This window comes from Xenia sp. Carnegie-2017, unplaced genomic scaffold (genome assembly GCF_021976095.1).
Source record: "Xenia sp. Carnegie-2017 unplaced genomic scaffold, XeniaSp_v1 HiC_scaffold_24, whole genome shotgun sequence".
NCBI classification, from domain to species: Eukaryota; Metazoa; Cnidaria; class Anthozoa; order Malacalcyonacea; family Xeniidae; genus Xenia; species Xenia sp. Carnegie-2017.
In genome coordinates, this window is record NW_025813487.1 from 8,238,516 (window position 1) to 8,258,932 (window position 20,417).

The window sequence follows — 20,417 nt, forward strand, 5'->3', positions numbered from 1 at the left end:
AAATCTTACCAATGTTTTTTAAACGTAATCTCGAATTGGACTCATACTTAACCCAATACTTAATCGTTTGTCGCAAAAATTGGTCATCTACTGGCAAATTTTTTTTTAATTTCAATATATTTTCAATAACTACGCCCAAAACCAAGATTATGCCACGCCCATTTTGTTGGCAAATTTGACGCTGTAGCCCCCCACTAAAAAACATACTTCACTCTCCACTTCTCCACTCAGGAGAGTGCGTGGAGAACTCAACTACCACAATGGTGTTATTAACAGAGCTTGGATTCATCATTCACCGTGCCAAATCAGCATTTATCCCTCAAACAAAAATATTCATTGTAGGATTTGTGTTGAACTTAATAACAATGACTGATAAAATCACCAAAGAGAAAGCTCTTACGATCAAGAAGCTTTGCTCTGAAGTGTTGCACACGCAGTCGATCACAATTCGTAGATAAGCTAGAGTCATTGGGAAGTTAGTCTCTGATTATCTTCGGAACTGGGGTTATGTCTGGCCTGCTTTACTTCAAAAACAATGATCAGTTTGAAACACTTGCTTCAAAGAAGGAAAAGATAAAGTTTAACGAAACGACAATACTTTCCCTATCTTGCTCACAAAGAATTAACTTGGAGAGTGGAGCAACGTCGCAACTTACAAAAATGTAACATGTAAGAATGAGGTCACATTTTTCATTACAACAGACGCATATCACATCAAGCTAATGTATGGGACATACAATGACAAAAGGACTACCGAGAGGACGCACATCAACTATCTAGAAATACTTTCTCTTAGGCCTAAAAATATTTGGTCAGAACAAGTTACATGTTCACATTCGATTAAGAGTGGACATTACGTTAGCAATGAACATAAATAAAATAAGCTTCCGAGCTTAGCTCAGGAGGAATTTGGAAATGGCGAATAGCACACGTATGGATAAGTGATTCTCATATTCCTGGCAGCAAATATTTTGTAGCCGATTATGAGTCCACTGCTTGAGACAGTTAAACCAGTGTCAAGCCAATTACATCCCGTTTTACGATGCATACCGACCAGATTACGAAGACTAAATACGCATGCCTAAGGGTTCCTACGCGACTCTTCGTTCCTGACTGATGACTTGTAGCATCCAAATCAAACCTCAACCTTCGCTAAGTTTTGTTTAATTTAGATATACGCTTGTATATGGCGTGGTATATTCCTGGGCTGTATCGAGATATTAGTTAGAGATTGGATTAGTGTTCAATTTCGTGTATTGCATATTATTGTCATATTTCCGTCTCATGTTTTTGCTACATTCTGTCCAGTAATTATGACTCCTGAAATCAACCAAGCATCGTAAAGAATGAACAGTACTTGTGTCTCTTGTGGTTATGGACTTATGATTGTGTTCTATGGCGTGTTCTCGTGTTTGGAAGACGATAGGTGGGAGATGGAAGTCCAACACTGTGTTACTGCAAAGCAGTTTGTTAGGTAATTTTGATAATTTAACATGTTTAAACCATTGTTTGTTGCTGAAAGTGTTCATCAAGGAAATGAAATGTGAACGACCAATGTTTAAATAATACGTTTAATGTTTATAAAACGATTATACAATAAAAATTGCCACCTACATTTCGTAGCACTTCATTGTCTAATGGATATTTCTCGTTGATGTATTTTATTTTTACATTAAACAATACAATTTAGGCTCTTCGAAAACGTGCGAATTGCACATTGTTATAGATTCTAAAAGTTTAACTTTTGAGTAAAAAAGTTGCAGTACATTCTTTTAAACTGCACATTTTTTGGTGTATAATTATTGTATTGTGATTTCACCCAAATACAGATGAAAAAAGCGTTGAATCCGTGTACGAAATTATTCGGATAGGTGGCGTGGGATCTTTCTAAACGTAGGGAATGACTCGTCATAATTTCCTTGGGAATATTTAATGTAAGGAGTAAACGTGTTAATCTCGGCATGATTACTAGTTTCAATGTAAACAGGTTATTTGTACCAAGAATCGAGGATAGTACAAAGGTTTCTTTGTGCTTCGGCTTTTGAGAAGAATTCGTCATCCGTATCGGAATTATTAGTGGAGGTCTCAAATATTTTGATGTTATTAGCTTGCGAGCATTGGTTAATTATTGTCTTTCTTGGATGTTGGTATTCTCGATATTCTCTATTTTGTCCTTAGAGATGCGAACTTCTCAGGATATAACTAGTTATAGTGTTGTGATACTTTACTTTGTTGAAATATTATTATACATATATAGCACTGTTAAAATATATAGTTTATGATCATTAACTATTAATATTTCATAAATATTTAATTTGTTTTACTACTGTTCTCATTTCTCATTTCAGGGACTTCTGGCTGAAATTGTGTGAATGTGTACTCACTGTTACACTGTATCTGATGGCACTATTTGGTTTATTTTGATTTGTTCACTGTGAATTTTACCATTTGTCTCTTGGTTAAAGTTTATGTACTCCCAGGTCATCTTATCATGGTTCTATTGGTTCAGTGTTTATGTATTCCCTGTGTGTCTCATCATGGTTCTACTGGTTAATGTTCATGTATTCACTTTATATCTCATCATGGTTCTACTGGTTAATGTTCATGTACTGACTGTATGTTTCTCATAAGAACTGAAAGGTATGATATATGCATATACATCATGTAAATCTACACTAGCTAAACTAGCATTAAAACTTCAGAATAGCTTTAAACATTTTAAGCAAAATTGGGTTTAAACTTTGAAACATCAAAGTCTCTAAGAAATAAAAGGCTTGTCTTCAAGTAGAGACCCCTGCTGTCAAAGTTTGACATTTAATTACCATAACTGCCTGTTTTGCTTGGATCCTGAGTGCAGCAGTCAAATGGGAGCCATGCTAAGGGTATGACATGCAAATGAAGCTGCACCCATTTTAAGGGTCAAGTTCACACAATGCTCTTATGGTAAAGTTAGAAAGCCAATATATTTTTCTCTACTGAAAGTGATGAATGTAAAAATTCATATGCAAGTGCAACAGTGTTAAACTTGGTCAGCAAATTGATAAGACTTCAAATAAGAAAACCAATCAAACACAAAGCCAGAATCAATGTGGCATAGTGCAGACTCAACACCAATCTGGAATAAAACTCTGACATGAACACATCATGTGAACTGAGTCAACCATTTGAGTTTCATATGTGCATCATGTGACCAGGTCTTTGTGTGCTCATTTTAAAAAATTTACTTACCGAAAGAAGTCTCTGAATTTTCAAACTCTGTGTTTTAGGATTTTTTCCTCTGTAAAGCAAATAAAAATAGTACTGCATTCATTTAGAGTAATTGTTGCCGATTACTTTTATTCTTATTTTGTAAAATATTTATTGATAGTAGACATTTCAGTACACCAAATACCGTTATGAACAAAATTCCCAGGAGCAGAAAAGCTTTTGTGCTAATAACAAAGATTTATAATATGAGCATGTATCTGACAATATTTTATGTGCTTGCAGACTTAGTATTGTAATAGGCATTGAAATTATAACATACATGAATTTCCAAAGTTATTTTTTATACACCCTGTATAAATACAAATAATGGTCTCATTTAGTCTGTTGTAATATATTTTTCTTTCCAATGATAGAATATTAAAAAGTTTTGCTCTGCCACCATAGAAGCATTACATTACAATTTCAAGCTTGACTGCTGCCAGCCTGAGGGATGAGTTGTTATTAGTCATTAGCCTTAGGGATGAGTTTGTATTTTTGTTTTCTTTAAGTAAATAACATTGAGATTACTATCAAGATTCAAGTAATATTTTTAGGGAAGCTCAGGCCTCTTATTCCCAAAGTTAGGCAGGTTGAGCATCCCAAGACAGACAGCTTGCCAACACAAGATATGAGTTATGTTACAAACAGGACTGTTCTGGAATATCAATGATTGTAAAATAGAGTCAAATATCATCTTGTTTTTTAATACAACTCATAACTTGAGTTTACAAGATGTCTTTGTTCATCAAAGTATGTTTCATCTTATATTTCTGAAATTGTCTGCTTGGAAAGGATTTTTAATATCTTGTCAAGGAGTAATCATTTTAGTTGTTGTGGTAATAAGAAATAAAAGATATTTACTGTATTTCCACAGGCTTATGTAAACCAGGGAGATGTTTGGGAGAAGCTGAGAGAGAATGAGTGCAAGCCTGACTTCAAAGTTTGCACCTGCTCACGAGTTTCACAAATGTCTCCAAAGCTTGCATAAGCCAGTGCTAACATGAAAAACATCTTTTATTTTTTTTAAAATAAGAAATAGCACGAAACAAAGAAATTTTAAAGAAATGTTTTAATTTTCTTGTTAACATGTATTGATGATTATTTTGCAAATTCTCTTTGATTGACATAATGGATTGAGCTCACATCAGTTTCACAGGCTAATAAAAACTCAGCCATTGTCCAAATAGCACAAGTGTTTCATGGTTATTACATTAAATTATATGACATGTATTTACCACCATACTTTTTCTTATTTAGAGACTTGCTTTCAAAGTTCAGTGGATTGAAATTTGCTATCATAATTTTAATGGCTCTACTTTGTTAATGTTAATCTGCTCACTGTTTTTCTCACAAAAAGTATAAAAGATGAAGCGACTCAAAATGCCATGTGGTACGTATGTGTTTTAAACTGTTAATTGGCTTCCTCAAAAAGAACTATTTCAACTTAAGTGAACTTTGCCACCATTTTTGCTCAAGAAGACTTGTATCTAGAAAATTATTCTGATGGTGTTGATTTGTATTTCAACTTTTTTCAAATTAAGTCAGTGTAGTGTGTATATGATCTTCAGTTGTTCATCTTTAAGTGTTGCTTTAGAGTGCCATAGACTATCTCAGAATATCATTCAAGTTTTATTTGCCAACAATACATACATTCATTGGTGTAACTTAATATTTCTGACCATTTGCCCTTATTGTAAGTTGGACATTTAAATTGGTTGCTCTGTATAAAATTCACCTGGCATACAACACATTATCTATTAACAGTTGTTAGTCATTTGAGGATTTTCTGAAGGGGTATCTTCTCCCAACTCCCCCCAATATTTATTAATGTTGAACTCAGATATTCAAACCTTATTTAATACTGTTATGTACATACCCACCAAGCATAAAGTTTATGACCATTGTGTAATTGTTTTCATTCTATGAATAAACATTTATTGACCAAACAAAGAAATGAAACTAACACAAAATTACTCCATTTGTCAGAAATATTAAACGTTATATTTTACTCTTTCGCTATAGCCTCGCACGACTTTAAAATTTACGACAATTTGTTTGTATGAAGTACGGCAATATTGAATGTGGTTAGTCGTTTTTTGTGAATTTTGAATGTGGAGCAAAACTTACGAAAGTAACGAATATCTTATTAAATTAATGGTTCATTTCTTTTGTAAACACTGCTTAAAGATACTGTAATTATTAGTTAAGACTACAGAATAATTAAATTACACCTTGAAATCTATCAGGTCAACCGGATTTTTAATTTCGTGGTAAATTATTTTCGTTCTCGGGTGTGTATCAAAGAATATTTTATCAATGTTACTGTAAGCACCAGCCGACGTGCGCGAGCGAGATACATTGTTTAGAAAATCCTAACAGAATGGTTGCTATTGAAGATTACCTAGTCTTTTGTTAAAGGAAACCTGTGGTGTATTTGTACTTGACAGTTCGACGAACAACATTTAAACATGTTTCGGTTTTCCGAAAATTGCTAAAACCTCGACGAATTACCAGCCGACAGGAATTTATTGCCCTGAAAATCAAATGTACTTAAAAATCGTTGACTTGACAGTACAAATAGCTTGAAGTGCACATTTTGACGGTTTTGAGTATCATTTTCTTCCAATATTGCTAAGGGTGAATAGAGCTCTTATCGCGTGCGAACTGAATTATAAAATGACTTACCTTACGTTTTTATCTTGTTTCCTAGATGAAATTTTTGGTACAAATGCGTGATCTATCACTCGCTCTATTTTGCGGCATATTCTCTGAATTTTGATGTTGCAATGAAAGAGTCACGACTGATTGTGTGACACAAACACTTAGATGTCACGGATGGACGACTACATTTATCAACAATATAGCGAGTAATCTAATTGTTTTAGTAGAATCATACTGGTATACATAAAGGAAAGTGTCGCTATAGTTTTCCTTGATTTGTTGTTTCATCAACACAACACAAAAAGAAAATTCCCATCTATAGACAAAATTTTACCAGCGCTGAATCAATGAATCTTGGTCAGCCTTTAAGGGCCAATTACATGAGCCCGGTAGCCGAGATTTAGCAAAGTGTTAATCATTTTGGTAAATGAAAAAGATTAAATACTTCACATAAAAAACTTATTTGAGCAATTTAAGATTTACATGGAAAGCGCATTGTCACATCAGCCTAGTAGCTAAGTCAGCCCCCCGTCGAGGACCTTAGCCGCTCTGTTGGGGAATTCCTGGCGCCACCCCTGTTAGATCCATCTGTGATAGCAATTTTAATATACTTGACTGAGCTCCACGAAAAAGCCAAAAAGGTTTATCATATTCGACAATAAATACGACTAGAAGCGCCATATCGGTATTCACACTACCTAGCAACAATAAACAAATTGTTTGCTTTTTATCAAAAGGTGCATTTCATCATCATTACATTATTAAGCACATAGATCAATTCATGGTATTTGACTATTTGTTAGTATAGCATCAGTGTTTTGTTTTACTTCACCAAACAACATGTTAACAATGAATACAAAACTGACTAATTTACATCAAAACAACTAGCCTCACTTCTGCACACTTTTCCATTGTTGTTAACATCTTTACAAAATGTTCTTTCAACAAATTCTTCAACAGTTGCAGGCTTCCCTTTGTAAACTGTATAGTATGAAAAGTTAAAAGTAAAGGATTTACCAAAGATTATCTGATGCTAATACAATATCGGTAAAAATCTCAAGGCATGGATTTGGCTCACTAGGGGTAATATGCAGTTTACATTTATACAACTTTATTAGGTAACTGCAATGAAGTATTTTTTTTCTTCTTTAAGTTAGGTTGTATTGCATATAAAAGCTAAAGGAAGCACAAGAGGACACAAACAATTGGTTAAACAATTATCTTCTACAACACAAAAAAAGTGTTCAGAAAGATACCTTTCAGTTTTTAATATTTTGCTCCAAAGAGGATTCATTATTCTTATCAGCTGGAATGCTTTGCAGGTGTAGCCTAACAAAATATCAATAACATATCTATTGAAATATTTAATAATGCTTTGCATGTGACATCCAATACATCCCGACTGCCTAACATTTCAGTGGTAAAAGGAAAATGTAAAACCGAGGATGTTAAGAGCCTACAGTAAATTACCAAGTACGAAACTGTTAGCAAAAATCTGAAATAATGGAGCTTCCATATATTGTATAAACAATGAGGCCTCCTGTCATAACACACAAATAATACATAATAACATTGCTTACTTTTCTCTGGGCTTTCAGTATCAAGAACTCATTTGTTCAAAGAAACTTTGTGAAAGCCATAATAGTCTATAATATATACGGTATGGATCAATCTTCTTACTGGACTCACTCCCACTTGAACGAAGTGTGCAGTTCATATTGATGCAAGTAATGGGAATTACAAACATGATAAATACTTTCACTAAGACCATTTCAGAACAGAACGAAAGCAACAATCTAATTGACTCTCTAAAGCGTTTACAAGTTCTTTCTCCTGAGCAACAATGTCTTCCTACACGACAATTCTTCGACTGATGCCACTAGCTAGCAACGATGCCACTTGCTTTTAGTTGCTACGGTCAACAACAGCCTCGAGGCCCTCGACTATGTCGTCGCATGGCTGAAATTCTGCTTGTAAATCGCCAGTATGAGGACAAATCTACAGAATGATAATTCTCGTAAAAGGACAAGGAAGTGCAGACGTATTCTAAATTACATCTGTATTATTTTCGATGTACACTGCACACAGCAAGCAATACAGCAATTGTCTGACACTGTCATTGTCATCTAGTTACTTTATGAATATTACATAATGGAGGCTATGACGTCACAGACTTAGCTTCTTTCTCAAAGACGCAAGTACGAACTACATCTTTTTTTATTTTCATTTCTCTCAAGCATCTGTTCATACGACTACTTTGTGGTTAAATGCGCTTTAGTAAATTTCATTTAGAATTTGAGATCAACGCCCCTATTCTAAACGCTCTCTCACGCTTGTGTTCTCTCTAATTAATAGCAGAGTGATTTCTTTAACAATTGCAAGATTTTTGCTAAAATATTCCAATAGAATAAGCTTCCACATTTACATGAATTGTTTTACGAGCAGTATGTGAATTGTTTCTGCAATGCTCAGTAATATATCTCGTTTTGCCCGGGGTTATATATGTTTTGACAGACTGACTACGGAATAGTTCCTTTCCTATTCTCTCACAATGATGTATGCATATGAGTAGCTACTCAAAACAAACACTTCTTCTAATGATTGGTGTTCTCCATGGTTTAGTAAAAACTCTTTTTATGCAAGAGTTGAAAAGAAAATAAATTCCTTCCTCACTTCTTAATCATAAATGCATGTACGTTGATACAAACTTTTATTATACGCACGCAGCAATACGTAGATGTTCATTCTTTCCGGCAAATTTCCTTTAGCGCTGGCAAGAATTGTATTTTTTTAATGAACATTAATGATAAAACACCCATTAAGAAATTAAAATTAAATATATGTCAACTAAATCTACTTCATTATATATTACTTATTGTTTGCTGGGCAGTACTATTTATCTAAAGATCTATTTATTTTGCTGTTTTCTAACTGACTAAGAAAATCATCTTCAACGGACTCCTCCTTATGCAGTAGGAAATACATTTCGTCATCATCTAGATCATCATTAAGATAACTTCTCCCTAAGTCAAAAGGAAAGTCATTTGATTTGCAATTCTATAATTACTACACGAAGATTCATGTTTAGATATGTTTAGATAAGTCCTTGGTCCATGCTTTGGCATTGCAGTATACTCACCATCAGATGTCTCTTGAATAGGCAAAATAAGGTGATACTCATCGGCTGAATTAGATCCATTATTGTAACAAACCATTCTACTTCTAGATACAGAAAGTTTCAAAAGTACGGTTGAGTTTTGTAATATAAAGGATGTCTCGAATAAAGTACAAACTATTGATTAAATCACGAATGGCAAAATATTGGTAATTTAATGATATTGTGAATGATTTAAACCCGCGAGTATCGTTACATGTTATATGTAGTCTTGATTAGCCAGGTTACAGTCCAATGGCCGGTTGCACGAAGCCTGGATAGTGTTATCCATTGGATAGCGAAAATTTTCAAACTTGTAAAAAAGGCGTTTATGTTTTTCTTACGACAAAGAAATTTTGTAATCTTCAAAACCATATTCTCTTTCAGCGATTGCACAGTTCAAATCGTATATTTTTCTCTTATGAGAGATTTTATGAGCGTTCAGAAAAATTTGCTATCCAGTGGATAACGCTATCCAGTCTTCGTGCAACCAACCCCTGCGGCAAAAAAGAGAAATTGTTTCATTTTCAATGACTTTGACGCTGGCTTGAAGTATTTACACATTCTTGGAACTTTTGTTGCCTTTAAACATCCGGGGAGTTTTATTGCGCACCTTTTGAACTGCTTTAAACTTCTTGACTGTTTTCGTTGTCACACCTGCAAAAGTACGAGAATCAAATGATTCTTTAAATTTCAGTAACATTGGTATTAGATAGATGTGTGTATAAAGGGTCCATTTTCATATACTAGTAAGAGCCCACGTACCATGGCACAATTGCACAATATCCACTCTTGGCCATGTCCGAATTCAAGAAAAGTTAAATTTTTGGTTAGTTTCCTTACAATAAGCTATAGCACATCCTTTCCAATTTAGAAAGATGACTTGCTGAACTTAAAGTTTTTATTGTCTAGAAATATTCTGGGTGTTTTTTACAACAACATAAGGTAAAAAGTATTGATTAAGTCACATTTACTTCAATGGCACACGTTGTTATCTGGAAAAAAATTCCGGCATTTGTATCATAAACTCAAATTAATTCTATTTTCGTACCATGATTTCCTATGCAAGCTTATGTACATTCTATATTAGTACTATTTACACGATACTGGACTCATACCGTGTCGAAATCGAAATCCAATCATGAATCCAATCCGATGAAGCAAAAAAAATTAAAATAAAATCATTATTTATCTCTACAATTACGTCATTTCCCCTCCAACACGAACTAGTGCATGTGGAGTAACCGTATGGCGGCAAATGACAGTCGAAATCTCGACGCATTTCTAACAGAAAGGCCGTCCCATTTGGACTGATAGGGTGATTGAACTCTTGCCGCAGTGATTCATAAAGTTTGATTGTATGTGGAGGCAGACTGGGGAAGTATTGAATCGAAATTGGAGCCAATTGCAATTTGGAAATGACTGTTTGAATTGCAGCCAGAAAGGGGGTGGATGAACTTAATACACGGGAATAAACATTGTGAAACTCTCTGGTCAATGTGCATGGAAAGTGCTAAGACAAAGAAAAGAATAGCTGCGAAGGTGAAATATTTGTTAAACAAGTATTAAATGATTAGACAGGGTCGTAGCTGGGGCTATGAAATTCATATATTCTGTTGCACCCAACCATTGAGTTGTATAAGACCTCAAGGTCACAGAGAACTCAATGCGTCCAACTCATATCTGTTACATCGATGAATAACACCCTTCCCTAACTAATGTTGTAGCAGTGGCCCTGGGAAAGTGTTGTCCTGAAATTTTTAATGTCTTTAGTGAAATTTGAGATGCAGTCCTTCGACAACTAACCTTGAATATAGAGTGAATTTTTAAAATGCATGAATTAGAATCAAGTCTCTTTTTTTGTATCTTGCAAGTGTTTTAGGAGAGGTTAGTTCAGTGTGATCAGAGTTGGTAATTTTTATTACCAGATCCAGTTTGGTGAGCTTTGATAGCCCCACCTGTTTTAAATGATCACAACATATGGAACAGGGGGAAGCAATATACACAGATCAATGCTCATAATGTATTTAACATACATTGTCACATTGGATTAGTCACTGTGAATGAACATCTTGTCATTCTACAAATTAATATTTTGCAACCAAGATGCCAATGAGGAATTATTATAGACAAGATGATGCAGTTTAAAAAATAATGAGAATTTCAAAAAAAAAATAGTTGCTCTATGGCTATATTATCATGTGCAGAAAGAATGTAGTGCAACATTTTGAAGCTGGCCATTCTTCTGGTGCATTCAAATAACTATCAATTTCAAGTTTGCACAAATTCAGATGCAACCTATATTATTGCACAGCGGCACTGGAAGGACTACAATGGGGGGGGGCACATCTTTAAAATCGTCTTCACCAATTTGGCAGTTGTGTTATGTTTTCCACTTATTGTATGCTTTCAACACCCCTGATAATGCATGTTAATGTTTTGTTTAAGGAGGAGTATTCATTTTAATTAAAGTAATTAGCTTGTGATTCTTTACTGAAAATAATTTTTTCCTCATTCCAGGGACTTGCTTTTAAAGTTGAGTAGAAACTCACTGTCAGATACGATCATGTTCAAAGTAGCATATGGTATGTATTTCATTTAAAGCTCAGTAAGCTTCCTTAAAAACCTTAATTAAGCTTTAATTTACCAAGTGAATTTTCCATTCTAGTTTCTTAAGATAATCTATATTTGCATCATCGTGCTGATTGTGTGGTTTCTCATTTGCAATTTTGTCAAAGTAAGCATATTAGGGTATACAAGATTAGCAGGAAAGTGTTTGGAGACAGAATGCTCACCATTAAACATTACTTTGAAGAGCATTTCATTGCATCACTCAGTATTTCAATGAAGCTAGTTCTGAATAACATGCACACAGTATAGACAGACCATTTGATTTTCAATATTTGTGTTCCACACAACTTTAAACATTGAGATTATTTACAGTATGCCTTTCCTGTTTATACAATCATCTTTGGCATCCACATAACCACATTCTTTTAAAGATTCCCTTGCCCCTCTGGCAAACCCAAGTTTACAAATTTGTTTATACCTTGTCTTATGTTGTATACAAATTTTGTTTGTTTGTTTTGTTCTTGTCTTTTGTTGTAGGGATGTCTTATGAATATTGTCCTCATGAACATAAAAGTTGAAGGAATATTTCTACATGTTTGAGCACTCTGGTGACTCTAGTGTAAAACAGCAACAATGTGTAACCGTCTGTTCTACTCCCCAGTCTTGAGCCACCATTGCACAGGAGGGTACATTGTTATACAAATTGTGTATATAAAGCATACAGGGTGTGTTAAAAAATTTAATCCAAGATATCATCTGACCTTTAGAATTTTCCATTGATCCACAAGGAGGTAAACACAATTAAAAGGAATTATATTCTTGGATTTACTATGTGCACTAGCTGCCTCGTTGAGGTAGAATTAATGCTGAACCATGCATTTATAGTCTAAACTTGAGTTGATTTCAAATGGTTTCAATGTTTAAATTTTTTCATGCCCTAGGTGCAATGTTTAGTGATGAATCTTGAAGAGTGTTTAGTGTTCGTGGTGTAAAGTGTGCAGGGATATGGTGTATTGTGTACAGGCTGTATTGTGCACAGGGTGTATTGTGTACAGGGTGTATTGTTCACAGGGTGTATTGTGTACAGGGTGTATTGTGTACAGAGTGTATTGTTCACAGGGTGTATTGTGTACAGGGTGTATTGTGTACAGAGTGTATTGTGTACAGAGTGTATTGTGTACAAAGTGTTAAGTGTACAAGGTTTATATTGGACAGGGTGTATCAAAGATCTTTAGAAATTGACATATTGTGATAATTTCAATTGCTACGACTAGGCTCGGCACACTACTGCATAAACTATTGTTAGCTACGTGCATATACTTGCGCAAAAGCTTTTCTGCTCCTGGGAATTTGACACAAGTTCTAACAACAAAACATGCGCTGAAATGTTCACAGAGATTAGCATCGTCATCAGGTCTTGAAATTTCACGATAGGTTAGTTTCTAAATGTCGTCTTTGATACACCCTGTAGATAGCCCGTTCATATAAACGTGCCTGCTATAGTGTATATTTTGTCCACTAGAGTTCGGTCGGCCTTCGCCGACATGCAGTTGTACTACTTAGCGACATACGTACAATTGTACCATCGTTAGTATGTTAAACCTTCAAAATGCGTTTGGCATGACGATTTATTTATGTAATAATGGTTTGAAAATAACAAATCAGCTTAAATAGTTACATTTCGTTTATTGTCATGTGGCAGTAACTTCAAATTTATCTGTGTAAAATACAGTACGGGAACTACTTTCAATTAGGACTATCCATCTTGTTGTTATTCTAATTAAATAAACCCGATTTATATATAAGTTATAACTTACCTTTTTTCTTATATAAAGTTTCTCTTTAGTGGCGCATGAAATCGAGTTGATATTCGTCCATGGAATGAAATTAAATTTAATCCTCAGTTTTTAACGCAAGTGCGGGAACCAATAGCGCGAATGATTGGTTGAAATAAAAAAGTATTTTTAGTGTTATTTACATTTCACCTTCTCCCGAGTCCCCCAGACAGATATATTCCGCGCGTACAATCATTGTACAATCGAATATGCCCGTTTGTTTATGAGAGTTTGGAAATAGATATGCTTGCAAGAAAAAATAGAATAAAAACTGTATGTAAGTGACCACTAAAGATGCAATTTCAAAAAACCGAGAACCGTAAATACATTGCGATAAATGTTTACAACACAGTATGGAATATAGGTGGAGGTGAGTTAAATTTATTGATTTATTATCGTGGATTTTGAACTAAACCGTAATTTTCAATTTTTTATGAATTATGATGTATAGTGAAATGCCCGAAAGGGAGCACATTTTTTTTGTTCATTTTATTTTATATTTTAAAATGTCATTACCGCATTCGTTCAAGCCCGGTTTCCATATAATTGTCTCCATCTTCAATCCTCTGAAAGCGTACAAGGACGATTAGAGCGATTTTATGGAAACATATTCAAGACTATCGAAACGAACGAGGCCATCAAAGCGATTACAATTGTTAAGATGGAACTCTGTTCTATCTAGACGATTAAAACGACTGCGTGCAATATCGTCCCTACACGCTTTCAGACGACAGACGATTATATAGAAACCGGGCTTTATGTGTTAAATTAGACTACACACCAATGACCCAAGAATGTAACAGTAACAATAGCATCAACCTCTGTTTTGTTTAATACTATGATGTTTTTCGAAGTCATACTTTAAGACTTAACATAAAGTAAGATACTTTTTTACTATTCCCAAAGATATTGACTTATAATTATATATTGACTATATATAATTACTATATAATTATATATATATTGACTTATAATTATAACTAATCTTGCATTCTGAATTACCGATTAGAACTTGGCATTATTTGCGTCTTCACAAAACACTGTTACAATTTTACCTTATCATGTGCATTAAGGAAATCATATATTTCAAATCAATACATTGAATCATAGTGCACTTTTTTATCTTTTTAATAGCATAGTAGGGTAATCAAAATGTCATAAAAGTTTAAGTTTGTTTTTGAAGCTAAATTAGTGAATGTTTCAATCTAGATGGCTTTCTATCAATGTTATCAACTATAGATTGCCTTGATTTTGTGAGAGAAATTTAAGCAAAGGGTCTCCTTCCTCAAATACCAATTTGAACCCTTTCATCATGTCTAACTTGCATCTTAATATACATAAATGATACATTTAAATTACAGAGTTTTGTTTTACCATGCTTGGAGTAATACTGGAATTTGTTACTTTGTTTTATATCTTCCTAATCTCTCTACATTTCTTCAGATAGCTTCAACCAACTTCTCCAAGAAGCTAGACCTTACCATTGTTTGAAAATTCATCTGTGGCTATAGCTGAAACTTGTATTAAAGATGAAGCTAGTGGTGGGGTGAATCAACATGAGAATCTCCATTCGACAAATATAATTACCCAAAGTTGCCGCATCCTTGAGGAAACTATAGAAGCAAGGTTTGCCTATAAACAGTGCATTTTTTGGTGTCATTGATGAAGGGGTGTTTTTTATTTCACATCAACTGCATCACAACTTTGACAATTTGACTATCTTCTGTTTTGATAGGTGAAATTATAACCTGCCTTATTTTTACAACAATATTCTTCCAATTCACACTTTTTGCCTTAATTAAGTTATAAAATGGAACATTATGTCCATAATAGAATTTTCAAAGAACAGACCATGACTAATGTCTATCAAAGGAAAAAATATGAATCAAACTGAGCTAGTTGTAGTTAATAGAGAGGAAGGGGTTATTTTAAATATATGAACATGTCTGTTGTGGGTTTTCAACTCTTTGCTACCTACTGTAGGAATCAAGATGCACAAAAAAGTCAACCTTTTTTTTATTAGTTTATTGTCATTATTCATATTGTATAATCCTTAATCACTATGGATTTCAAAAGAAATTAAATAACTAACATAGTAAAACATGTATACGGTATATAAATATTAGTGCCTCCCCCCTAATCATCAATCAATAACCGCTACGCAGCAAAATGTCCTCCCCAAAAAACATGTTTTCAGTCATGTTTTTTTTTACATAATCATCTTTTTAAAATTTTTTGCAACTTGATCCTACAGTTGTTGGGACATGTTTTCAAACATAAAACAACTATTACACTAAACCAAGCATCAACACAAAGTAATGACAAAATTCTATTCAATACAATTCTAAAACAATTCTATACTTATCATCAGATAAATCGACTCGAGATGCCCCTCACCCTTTCAATGCGTCGAAATAATTTAACGACTCATTGAATCACGGTTAGCCCTTAAGTGTGTAATTTTCCGTTGTTATTTTCCGTTCATCTATCAAAAGACCTGCGTTCAAATCACCTTCAATGCGTTTGAATAAAAAAAAGTCATTAGAATTTTCAGATATTTTTATGTTTTAATGTCGTTATGCAAAGTAGCGATGCTTGATGATGTAGGTTTAGATTCATGAGACGATATTAAATTTGGAAACTATACTTTAATTTTGTCCAAAATATTTGTTGAATCTTGCAGTCGCATCTTGCTAAGTTAAGGTTAGGAGAGGGTTTAAGGATATTTTGGTTGACGTCACCAACATCTTAATGCCCAAAACGATGTAATTTTGTTGTTTAATAGGCTGAATAACTTTAACTAATTAAGGATTTGCGTGATATCACAGAAAAATGGTCAATTATCGTTTACATTTTACGTATATCAATGAAGGGAGAGCATATTTCTTTTGTTTGGCAACAATACGTTTTGTTTTTAAAAATTAGATTTGATAGATATTCGGTAATTTGTTCAAGTACGAACAATGAATGTTAAACAATCATGTGGAAGAAATACATATAATGACATGCTTAACACCATGCATAAAAATACTATTCACTTCAAGTGTTGCCACAAGTAAATCACGAGGCGTCGTAGAAAGCAGATGTTGTTCACATGAGATGGAACAAGACTATACACATAGAGGACAAGTATAAAGATTTGTGATTGCGCAAAACAAAATAAAGGTGTTGCCTTCAAACCCTTTTGAAATGTTTTACCCACGTACTTGCTTCGGTATCATGTATAAAAATAAATCCCACGGTTGGAAATTAAATTTAAGTGACTACGATGACGATAAATGATTATTTGCTTCTTGATTTATCTCTATATTGTTCTTCTGAAAATTTCAATGTTTTTTTATTGATGCTATTGACTTTTGGTTTATTTCTTCAATGTCAAATTATTGAATAGATGCAATGATAAATACACTAAATTTGTCGTCTGTCTCCAATGCACTATGTTGTTGAGCGCTAGAGGTGCAGTTTTTTCAGATTGTGGTGAAGAATTGCAATGAACGAGATCCATAATTGTCTTTTGCTCGAAATTCTAACAATATTTTTAGTAGTCGAGAAAACTCAAGGCAAACAGAACACATTTAAACCCTCTCTTAACCTTAACCTAGCAACATATGACTACAATTACATGCTCCTATCACAATAAAAAATTTCAGTCATTACTTCAATTAAAGAGTTGTTAACAACGGCTTAGTCACTTTAACGTTAGAAGATAAGATAAATTCTCTCCTTTTTACTGACTAAGTAGTGAAGTATGAGTTACATGGAATAACAACTACAGTCTTATTTGTTGGCTTTGTAATATGAAAGCTTTCACTTTAAAATGCTTCGACCACGATGTTAAGTCTTTGATCGTTTGAAAGTTCTTGTTGCAATGTTCAATTTTCAAACTAAACTGACTAATGCTATTCATGCAATGTAGGTAAATGTTTTACCATTTGGATAGTCAAACAGAAAACATATTGTTACTTGCTCACCCTCTATATATCTGATTCATATTTTCTTATATTGTACATCCCACATGGATGGAGTTGTGAAAGTCCCTTTACCACCTGTGTCATTCACTTCAGTCACTCTTACTAGTTTATCATTACTCATGTGTCATGGTGATTCATGGCCAAAAATGTTCATTTGTAGTTTGGATTCTTTGTTGATGTCAGTTGTTTGTTCATATAATGATGATAAGCCCCATTGTTATATGAGCCCACATAAAGGTGGTCAGCTGACACTCACAAAAGATCAACTCTGCACTAAGCATTCTTTGAGTGATGATATAACTGGGGTATTGAAGTGATCCCTTTTTCTTTGCTTAAAGTTACCAATTATAATCTATGGAAATAGCGATTCATGATCTCAGTAGCTACTTTATTGGTTAATGATGCTGGTAACTTTGTGTATGGAATGGTACAAATGCATTGAATGGACATCGTATAACGGCATATGTACGTATGAACATTAACATTGGAGTGATTGGACGATAAAAACGACTGTATTCTACGCAAATGGAAAACAAGCGAGTGGAAAAACACAATCCATGTCTTGTGGTTTGTAAGTTGAGTAGATAAGTGTTAAAAATAACTTCCATGAGTAACTGCATGAGATCGTTAAAAAAGATCCTGATGGTCTATTTTTATAATTTGAACCATAATCATGAAAAACTCCCAAATTAAACAGAATATCAATAAAAGATGTCACTTGCTGTGAGAAAACAGCTTGCTTTCACTCGCTACTTTGTCCTAATTTTATTTAACGCTTATAAGGAAAATTGCAATGATGCAAGAAGGGTTCATCGAATTTCTAAGATAAAAATGATGCAATAAATTTCAACGATTTACACGCAAAAACTGTGCGGTGAAAAAAGGAAGAGACCGACTAAGTCGCCTGGATCAGACGGACCAGGACAACGCTTGGAAATCAGGTATGTTGTTCTTTTCAGTGTATTTAAATTCTGTTTTTGTTCATTCATTATGCTGACATTTAAACGCGTTTTTATAGAGTAGCTATGTCTGTGGGCCTACTAACTGTGCAATGAATGACGACCAAGTCGGACAGAAGCACCAAGAGACAAGCGTCCTTATTGAAAGATTCACACTTGCGACTTTTATTATGCATAATGTTTAGCAATATAACGCATTTTCAAATTCAACAGTTAAAAAACTCCGTAAATGCAAATTTTCACAATTTTTAAAGTTTCTGACAAAACACACGAGTGAAAGCCAGATATTAATAAAGGTCTTAATGAAGCAAAGTATTAATTTTGAATAGAACAAAGTCTAGTATACATCAAAAATGAGTTTTATGAAAGTCATGACGTCACTTTGGTCATTTCATTTTTTATTGTTATTAAAAGGTGAATGGTCAGGTCGTACGCACTGAATATTTTGTCATATGATTTTTGTATGGCTTCTAATAGTTTTCATTTTTCTTCTATTTAATAAAATTTTTGTTAAGACTCTGCGCTCTTTCTTTTTATATTCTCAACAAAAGTTTTCGTTTTTTTTGTTCGAACACAAAATATTTGCTGTGACAATATGGTAGTCAGCCGCTTTTTTGTCGCTCTGAAAATTGTGCGCTGTACGATCTGATTACCCTGCATGTTAAAGTAGATCATCGGGATCATTGAAAACAACAAAAATATGAAACATCTTAAAACTACTAAAATTTAAGGAAATTTTTCTAAATTTTGATCTTTTCTTTTATTGAAGGGTTTTTTACCGGATCCACCGGCTTTCCCTCACATTTCGTTTTGTTTTGGAAAAAACAGTGTCCACATTTGGGGCCAAGCAAAGCTTTTTGTCAGAACACTATTTATTGTAGCTATCATGAATATTCACGTTTCTTTTCTTCATTTCATGGCCTTTGGGTATATCTCCCAAAACACTGCGTTTATTAAATACATGGCATACATTTTAAGAAAATAGGTACGAAATGCGTACATGTTGTTAGCCTGCAAGTATATAGCTACTGATTGGAGTAGATTTAATCAACATAGTTAAAATAAAATCATATAATTAATATTATTTATGTCAAACTTTTTCAAGATTTGAAAATCCTTTTTAGTTATATGACCAAGTAATTTCCTAACTCTGGAATCCATTACTACCAAGTAATTGCAGCTGCTGGAATCTGATACTACAATCGTTAAAGCTCGAAAGTGCATAATTTCAGAATATCTGAAACTTTTTCTTGGTTTACGATAAAAAAGCCTACACCGAAGAAAGCCATTAAAATGCTTAATGCATTTCCACAAAATGACAACAAACACCGGTTACACCACTTAACCTAATTCATTAAATCTCTTGGAAGTAACGTCATTGATTTCTTCATTTCGCTATTGGAGCCAGTGTCCTTCTGCCAGAAATGAAGTGGAAGATCACATTCACTGACTGACTTAAATGGTTTAGCCCGTCGGCCTGTTGTGCATACTTGTGGTCCTTTACTTGAAGTTCAAGCACCTATCAGTGCTAAATGAAGTAGTTGAATAGTCTTCACCCATTCTTCGCGAGAAAAGTTTATGGACGTTCGATATTGTCAAGTGAGCACGTTAAAGTCAGTGTTTGTGTACTTCTGTTTGTGTTAGTGTACAACTGTTTGTATTAGTGTACAACTGTTTGTGTTAGTGTACAACTGTTTGTATTAGTGTACAACTGTTTGTGTTAGTGTACAACTGTTTGTATTAGTGTAAAACTGTTTGTGTTAGTGTACAACTGTTTGTATTAGTGTAAAACTGTTTGTGTTAGTGTACAACTGTTTGTGTACACTAACGTGTTTTGTGCTTATGGTCATCCTTATCGCGGTAGCTTGATTGCAATTTCTCTTGACCGCACGACTAACATCTGTATCAAACACATGCAGAAGCGATATCTATAGTGTAAAGCTTCAAAATATAAGAGAAAAAGTCTAAGATTTTGGAATATTATTTCACATGAATGTGTTGCTATGGGAAGCTAATGAAA

The 20,417-nt window shown here is 33.9% G+C and overlaps 3 long non-coding RNA genes across 6 annotated transcripts; 2 read left to right on the forward strand and 1 right to left on the reverse strand.

Annotated features, from left to right (window-relative positions):
- The first annotated feature begins 1,102 nt into the window (after positions 1 to 1,102).
- On the forward strand, positions 1,103 to 6,235 carry LOC124450667. Its single transcript, XR_006950150.1, has 4 exons — positions 1,103 to 1,474; positions 2,349 to 2,640; positions 4,504 to 4,636; positions 5,957 to 6,235. It is a non-coding gene; the product is annotated as an uncharacterized LOC124450667 (long non-coding RNA).
- A 391-nt stretch (positions 6,236 to 6,626) lies between these two features.
- LOC124450669 lies at positions 6,627 to 8,026 on the reverse strand. 2 transcript variants are annotated; one of them, XR_006950155.1, is made up of 3 exons: positions 7,488 to 8,026; positions 7,164 to 7,236; positions 6,627 to 6,888 (listed from the first exon to the last, which is right to left on the reverse strand). It is a non-coding gene; the product is annotated as an uncharacterized LOC124450669 (long non-coding RNA). The 2 variants fall into 2 exon arrangements; XR_006950154.1 differs by having other exon boundaries at positions 7,164 to 8,026.
- Positions 8,027 to 9,708: 1,682 nt separating this feature from the next.
- On the forward strand, positions 9,709 to 15,568 carry LOC124450668. 3 transcript variants are annotated; one of them, XR_006950151.1, is made up of 4 exons: positions 9,709 to 10,603; positions 11,582 to 11,646; positions 12,170 to 12,357; positions 14,911 to 15,568. It is a non-coding gene; the product is annotated as an uncharacterized LOC124450668 (long non-coding RNA). The 3 variants fall into 3 exon arrangements; XR_006950152.1 differs by lacking the exon at positions 12,170 to 12,357; XR_006950153.1 differs by lacking the exon at positions 11,582 to 11,646.
- The last annotated feature ends 4,849 nt before the right edge of the window (positions 15,569 to 20,417 follow it).